This window comes from Myotis davidii, unplaced genomic scaffold, assembly GCF_000327345.1.
Source record: "Myotis davidii unplaced genomic scaffold, ASM32734v1 scaffold1275, whole genome shotgun sequence".
Taxonomy (NCBI): Eukaryota; Metazoa; Chordata; class Mammalia; order Chiroptera; family Vespertilionidae; genus Myotis; species Myotis davidii.
This window is the reverse complement of record NW_006286483.1, coordinates 367,436-374,429: the sequence shown is the minus strand read 5'-3', so window position 1 is coordinate 374,429 and position 6,994 is coordinate 367,436.

Here is a 6,994-nt window from a genome sequence, read left to right as displayed (position 1 = left end):
TCTCACCTTTAATAGCTTCTTTCTTACTTAGGTTAGATCTCTTGCCACTGTTTGTTTCTGTTTCTCAGGGAAGACTGTTTAAGTTCCATGGAAGCAAATGTGAACACCATATCCCTTGGTCTTCTTTTAACCCCTCCAAAATATACTTTCTGATATTCACAGGGCGTCCAAGAAACTGTCTCCGGCTCCTTAATTTCTGCAGTTAGAGAGCAGCAAGTGGCTTCATCACTCACCTTTCAGTTTCCTGCTCTCAGATAAGAGAGCAAGCACAGATATGTATGTAATTCAGGAGCATAGTCTCCAGTCATTCAGGAAGGTGAGTAAGGCAGGAAAAAATGCTGTCACTATCTGAGAAGGCAACTATTTCAACCAGGACAGCCCAGTTTATATCCAGGCTCTCCTGCCAGAAAACAATTCATAAAAACCTGTCACTGCTCATATAAGAACTTGAAAGCTTCCCCACCCCCACCGCCACCCCCACCCTACAAAGAATCATAGAAGCACACAGGTATTTCCTCTGCCTTCTAGCCTAGAGTCCAAGTGCCACTCCTCTTATGTTCCCTGAACATTAAAAGAGTAAAGCAATACAAAGACAAGGATTATTTCTTTTGTTTTTTGCTTTCACTTTTTAAAAAAATGTCAGTGAAAACCAGAAAGTATTCTTCAGATGGCAATTACTTGAAAAAATTCATTTGCCTGTCTTTTCATGACTGTTGTTAACCTGTACACGAGAAATAGCCACAGGGTTCCAGACTATAGAGCTCCCTCATTAATACCTGTGAGTCTAGGGTTCATTATAGTCTGAAAAATGGAAAACACTCTGGGCAGTTGGACTTCAGTGAGAGCCCATGAGCTGATCTCAGCAATGCAGAGTGGAAAATGCCTTTTTCAAAGCCACTGACATTGTCACTGTTTGCCCCATCTCCTCGCCCCCAAACCAGCCCCCCAAAAATGTAGCATCCTGGCCAAAATGTTTGAAATAGCAAATTTAATATAAAGAACTGAACTGGGTATAAAGTTAAATAAATAACTGCAAAGGTGTGTGTGGTGGGAGGGGTAGAGGGCACTAAATTATTAGGGAAGTAGCAATTGCTGGAAGTAGCAACCAGCCTGAGGCTGAACGAATGAAGGTAAAAAATGGGAATTATTAAACTTAGAATTTGAGAAAAAAGGGTGCCAACTCGCTGAAACTCAGAGCTGTGATGGGAACTGTACTGCTATGCTGCCACTGAGCTCAGCGGAAGGCCCCCTAAGGCTGAGATCCAGACCTCTTATGAGGTGGCAGGTGTCTCTGTCGGCTGAGTTTACAAACCATCACTCCAAAGCGTAGGCATGGTGATGCTCAGAGGCAGGAAGTAGATAGGAAGCAAACAGGAAGTCCCGCCTTCAGCCTCACCATCTCCTTCCAGCGCCCCCTGTTGGCGGATCTAGGAGGTGGCTGCTAGCAAAGCACAACAGTCCCCCTCTCTGCACTGCAAACCTAGTCCAGGGGCTGGACTTCCTCTGAAGGCAATAGCATGACAACCAAGTGTTTCTGTCTTCCTACAAGAACTGTTTATGCAGACCAGAATATAGCATAGGGGGTTGGGATCTTTTCACTTTCTTTCTCTCTCTCTCTCTTTCTCTCTCTCTCTCTTTCCTCTCTCTCTGCCTCCCTCCTTCCCTCCTTCCTTCCTTCCTTCCTGCCTTCCTTCCTTCCTTCCTTCCTTCCTTTCTATTTCTTTCTTTGTGTTTCTAACTGTAAATGAAGACAGGCCAATGGCAGGGAGCCATATAGAGTCATCTGTACCCCACTTTTATTGGTGCCTTTCCTCTGCCAGCTTCGGTCACTCCTATTCTGAGGAACTCTGTTGAGCTGTAAAATCTCTGAGGCAAAAATGATTCAAGGATAAACACCAGCTCCAGTATCTGAATCTAGAAAAATCTCTCCCATTTCTTTATATCTGACTTTTCTCCGATGCTCCCATCTTCTTTCCCATAAAAACCATGCATCACAGAGTCTCTCAATAAAGAGAAAACATTTTGAGTATTTGATTTATAAGGTAATCAATAGAGGTATCTCATCTTAATTGCTAAATATGCTAACATAACATTAACAAAGTGTGTATATGTTTGTTGAGATAACCTATATGTTAGTAACACCAAGTAAGTAGTATTAGGGGACACCTGGGCTTAGGCAGGACAGAGGTGCAGGGAAGATTTCACAACACAAGTGCAGGTGACTATGAAGGCATGTTTATTAAAGCTGGGGACAGGGAAACAAGAAAGGTCTTAGCATAGAGGAAGCAAGAGGAGAGAGCCTAGGCTGGGCTGCTTTAGCTCATTGGAAAGTCAGTGAAAAGGGGGCCTTGGGGCCGGGGCCAGGGAGTTAACCTGAGACGAACTGTCACTGCCCATTGCTCCCCTGGTTGCAGGTCTCATGGAGTCAGAGTTTAGAAGATTTGTGTCTTTGTGGGAAGAAGAGGGAAAAGAGAATGGTGCAGGCATGCTCCCCAGAGGGAGAGCATTTCCTGGGTTCTTTGTCTCCAGGATGCTCTCGCTCTCTTGCAAATGGTAATCTTAGGGGAGGGTTTTAACAGTATATTCATCAGTTTTCCAGGTGTGCTTCTTCAGGGTCCTGGTCTCTACTGATTGGTCAGTGCCTGGGAGGGGTTGGTTAGTCATTGCAGCTGGTCCTAGTGTGCCCCGTGTGACTTTGCTGCTTTTCTGGGCCTGGAGCTGAAATACAACTGAGGCAAGATGTTATCTCTAGGGAAGTGACTGTATCTGGCTGTAAATTGCCCAACCTGCTCCTTCAGCTACCTGTCTTAGTTTCCCTGTTTCATTTTTCTTGGCTTACTGGCCTGCCTCACTACTATGGTGCTGTTTTTAAAACAGCAAACTCTTCCCGCCCAGACCCCTCAGTCCTTTTCTCCAAATGATTAGGCCAATAACTTTGCCTGCATACCTTGAGTTTTGAATTATAAGCACTGTATGTTTGTTGGAGGGTCTAAGAGTTCCAGCAGTGGAGAATAGAGAAACTAAGCCAGGCTCACTGGGGTAGATCTGGAAGAATCCAGTGGAGTTTAATGTTAATTTCAATGGGATTCATTAACTCTCTAATCCATCATAATATCATACCCTACAGTGCCAACAACAGGGTCAGAGGAGGGTCCAGATAGCAGAGATCCAACCTTTGTAAGCAGAAGTTACAAACTGACATATGCACACTTTGGCTTATTTTATTATGGTGGCATTTACATCTGGTAAGTGTCAGCTTTGCCCTCTCAGCTGTCTTTATCTCTGTCTTTATCTCAGCATCAGGGAAATAGATATTGGCAGAATTCCAAGGCTTTCCCAGAAGAGAAAGGTCATGGATAGCAAGGACAGTACCACAGACCAGAGGGGAGATATGACTCAGAGAGGCAAGAAGTGAAAAGAGATAAGCAGGAACAAACTAAGTTAATGTGTTATTGAATGGGCTGAAGCTGGGGTTAGAAAGAGACGGAAGAGGACGAGGAATGGGTGGTTCTTTATTTAATGTTCATTGTTAGTGAGCTCATAGCGAGGATGGGGCTATGAGAAGTGGTTAAAAGGTCTAACATGCCCTGGCTGGTATCCTCAGTGGTTAGAGCTTTGGCCCTCGGAAACCATAAAAATCCTAGAAGAAACCACAGGTAGAAAAATCTCAGACATCTCTCATAGAATATCTTTACCAGCACATCTCCTGGGACAATGGAAACTAGGGGAAAAATAAACAAATGGGACTACATCAAAATAAAAAGCTTCTGTACTGTAAAAGAAACCATCAACAAAATAACAAGAAAGCCCACTGCATTGGAGAACATGTTTGCCAATGTGACATCCGATAAGGGTCAAATCTCCAAAATTTATAGGGAACTCACACAACTTAACAAAAGGAAGATAAACAATCTAATAGAAAATGAGCAAAGGACCTAAATAGACACTTCTCAAAAGTAAACATACAGAAGGCCAAGAGACATATGAAAACATGCTCAAAGTCACTAATCATCTGAGAGATGCAAATCAAAACAACAATGAGGTACATCTCACACCTGTCAGAATGGCTATCATCAACAAATCAACAAACGACAAGTGCTGGTGAGTATGTGGAGAAAAAGGAACACTCATGCACTGCTGGTGGGAATGCAGACTGGTGCAGGCACTGTGGAAGACATTATTTTGAGGAGATTCCTCAAAAAATTAAAAATGGAACTCCCATTTGACACAGTAATTCCACTTCTAGGAATATATCCCAAGAAATCAGAAACACCAATCAGAAAGGATATATGCACCCCTATGTTCATAGCAGCACAATGTACAATAGCAAAGATTTAGAAACAGCCTAAGCACCCATCAGCTGATGAGTGGATTAAAAATCCATGGTACATCTACACAATGGAATACTACGCTGCCGTAGAAAAGAAAGAATTCTTACCATTCACAATAGCATGGATAGACCTGGAGAACATTATGCTACGCAAAATAAGCCAGGCAGAGAAAGATAAATATCACATGATCTCACTCATTTGTGGAATATAATAAACAATATAAACTGATGAACAAAAATAGTTCCAGAGACATAAAAACATCGAACAGACTGTCAAACCTCAGAAGGAACGCAGGGGAGGGTGGGGAGAGTGGGTAAGAGATCAACCAAAGGACTTGTATGGATGCATATAAACATAACCAATGGACACAGACACTAAGGGGAGTGAGGGCAGGTGCTGGGGATGGGAGTGGCTGGGGAGAGGTCAATGGGGGGGGCGGGAATGAAGACATATGTAATACTTTCAACAATAAAGAATTTAAATTTTTAAAAAGAAAAGATCTAATATGCCTGGCTGGTATTTCTCAGTGGTTAGAGTGTTGGCCCTCAGATCAAAAGGTCACAGGTTCAATACTCAGTCAAGGGCATGTAACTCGGTTGTAGGTTTGATCCCTGACCCCAGCCAAGGCATGTCCAGGAGGCAACCAATTGATGTATCTCTCTCACAATGATGTGTTGTTGTTGTTTTTTCTCTCTCTCCCCCTCCTCCTTCCCTTCCATTCTGTCTGAAAATCCATGGAAAAAATATCCTTGGGTAAGGATTCAAAAGAAAAAAAATCCACTATGATCAACTTTGTTTCCAGTCAGGTTGTAAGATGAAGCTCATGGTCAGCTGTGGTTTCTGGCTGTAGGGGTGCTCTGCAGCCCCTCCTCAGAGTTCCACTCGCTCTGTGCACTCAACACTCTCCCTCCCCCAGACACGCTCCGAGTGACCTGGAGTAAAAGAGAAGATACTCAAAGAAGCAAAGAAAAAAGAAAGAAACCCCACAGAACTCAATTCACGGTAATAAGTAATTGTTACAGAGGAAAGTTCTGAAAGTAGGCAAGGCAACCATCTTTACAGATGAAATAATGCAACTTGTTCTACAGCCGGAGAGGGCAATACAGCCAGGTATTTTACCACCTCACAAACGGGTGGAAATGCACTTGTCCTCATTGTGTCAGGAGGGCAAAGACCGTGTCTGACTCTGCTTTGCCTCCCACAGGAGCTAGATGAGAACTTGCAGGTGGTAGATTCCCCAGGAATACTTCCTGGATGAACAGCTGCCTCAGAGTTCCAGGGAGGGTCCTCAGCATCCTGGAGTCTTAGAACCAGCGCTCACTAATATTTACTGAAAGAAACACATAGAGGCTCCCTGAGGTGAAAACACAATGACAAGAGCTGAAGCTAATTGAAACCCACACAGCACTAAAGGGATTAATTTTGCTTAGGAAACTTCCTCAGAAGGAACCTCCTAAGAATGAGATTTGAAGGCCTGTTAGTAATGATATTAAGGTGCCTCCTACAGTGTCACTGGGAAGTAACTTTCTAAATGGAACCAATAGCAAATGGTATGTAACTTGGCAGCATTTTATGCATTCATTCCATTTAGCAATTGTTGATGGAGGAAGCTGCTAAGTTTTAAAAGCTAGAAACACAAAGTTGATTAAGACAGTCCCTACTCTCAAAGTGCTCATAGTCTTGTGTGGGAGAAATATTTGAAAATAGATTATAATAATGCCATCAGTGCAAAAAGAGGTATGCATTGGATGTAATGGAAGCCCAGAGGTTGAAACTAAAAAGGGAATGGTTAGAAATATAAGTGCCAACAAATGAGAAGCATGTTGGCTAGTGTTTACAAGAGGAGCAAATACGAGTTTTTAAAAAATGTCCCCAGCCTGGCCAGTGTGGCTCAATGGTTGACATTGACATATGAATCAAGAGGTCATGGTTCAATTCCCAGTCAGGGCACATGCCCGGGTTGCAGGCTTGGTCTCTGGTAGGGGGCCTGCAAGAGGCAGCCAATCGATGTTTTTCTCTTCCATCGAGGTTTCTCTCTCTCTCTCCCTTCTCCTTCTCCCTTCCTCTCTCTCTAAAAATCATTTAAAAAATTTTTTAAAAATGAAAGAATCATAGGTATGAAAAAGGCACATGTTTGAGGGGAATAAAGAGAAACTAGTATGAGGAGTACAACTTGGAGCTCTCCTTCCCTTCTCTCCACCGCCATCTCTCCCATCTCCACACCACCATTTTTTGCTTCTGATTTAAAAACACATTTCAAGGAAAAGTATGTAAAGAAATGCACTGAGAGGAGAAACCAAGATGGCGGCATAGGTAAACACCGGAGTTTGCTGCCTTGAACAACCACTTCAAAAATACAACTAAAAGACGAAACGGACATCATCCAGAACCACAGGAGGGCCGGCTGAGTGGAAGTTCTACAACTAGGAGGAAAGAGAAAGCATACCGAAACTCAGAGGAGGCGCAGTGCAGAAGTAAAATACTAAGGTGCGGAGGTGCATGCGGAGAGGGCTGGCGCCCAAGGGCGCGGTTGTCGTTTTCAATCGGGAGGGAGTCTCAGGTTCTGAGCTCCAGTTCTGTGCGAGTCTCTGGGGACCCAGACTCAAACGGGAGAAGCGGGACTGTCTGGCATTGGTCGGAACTCAGGGCAGCTTTCTCTCCGC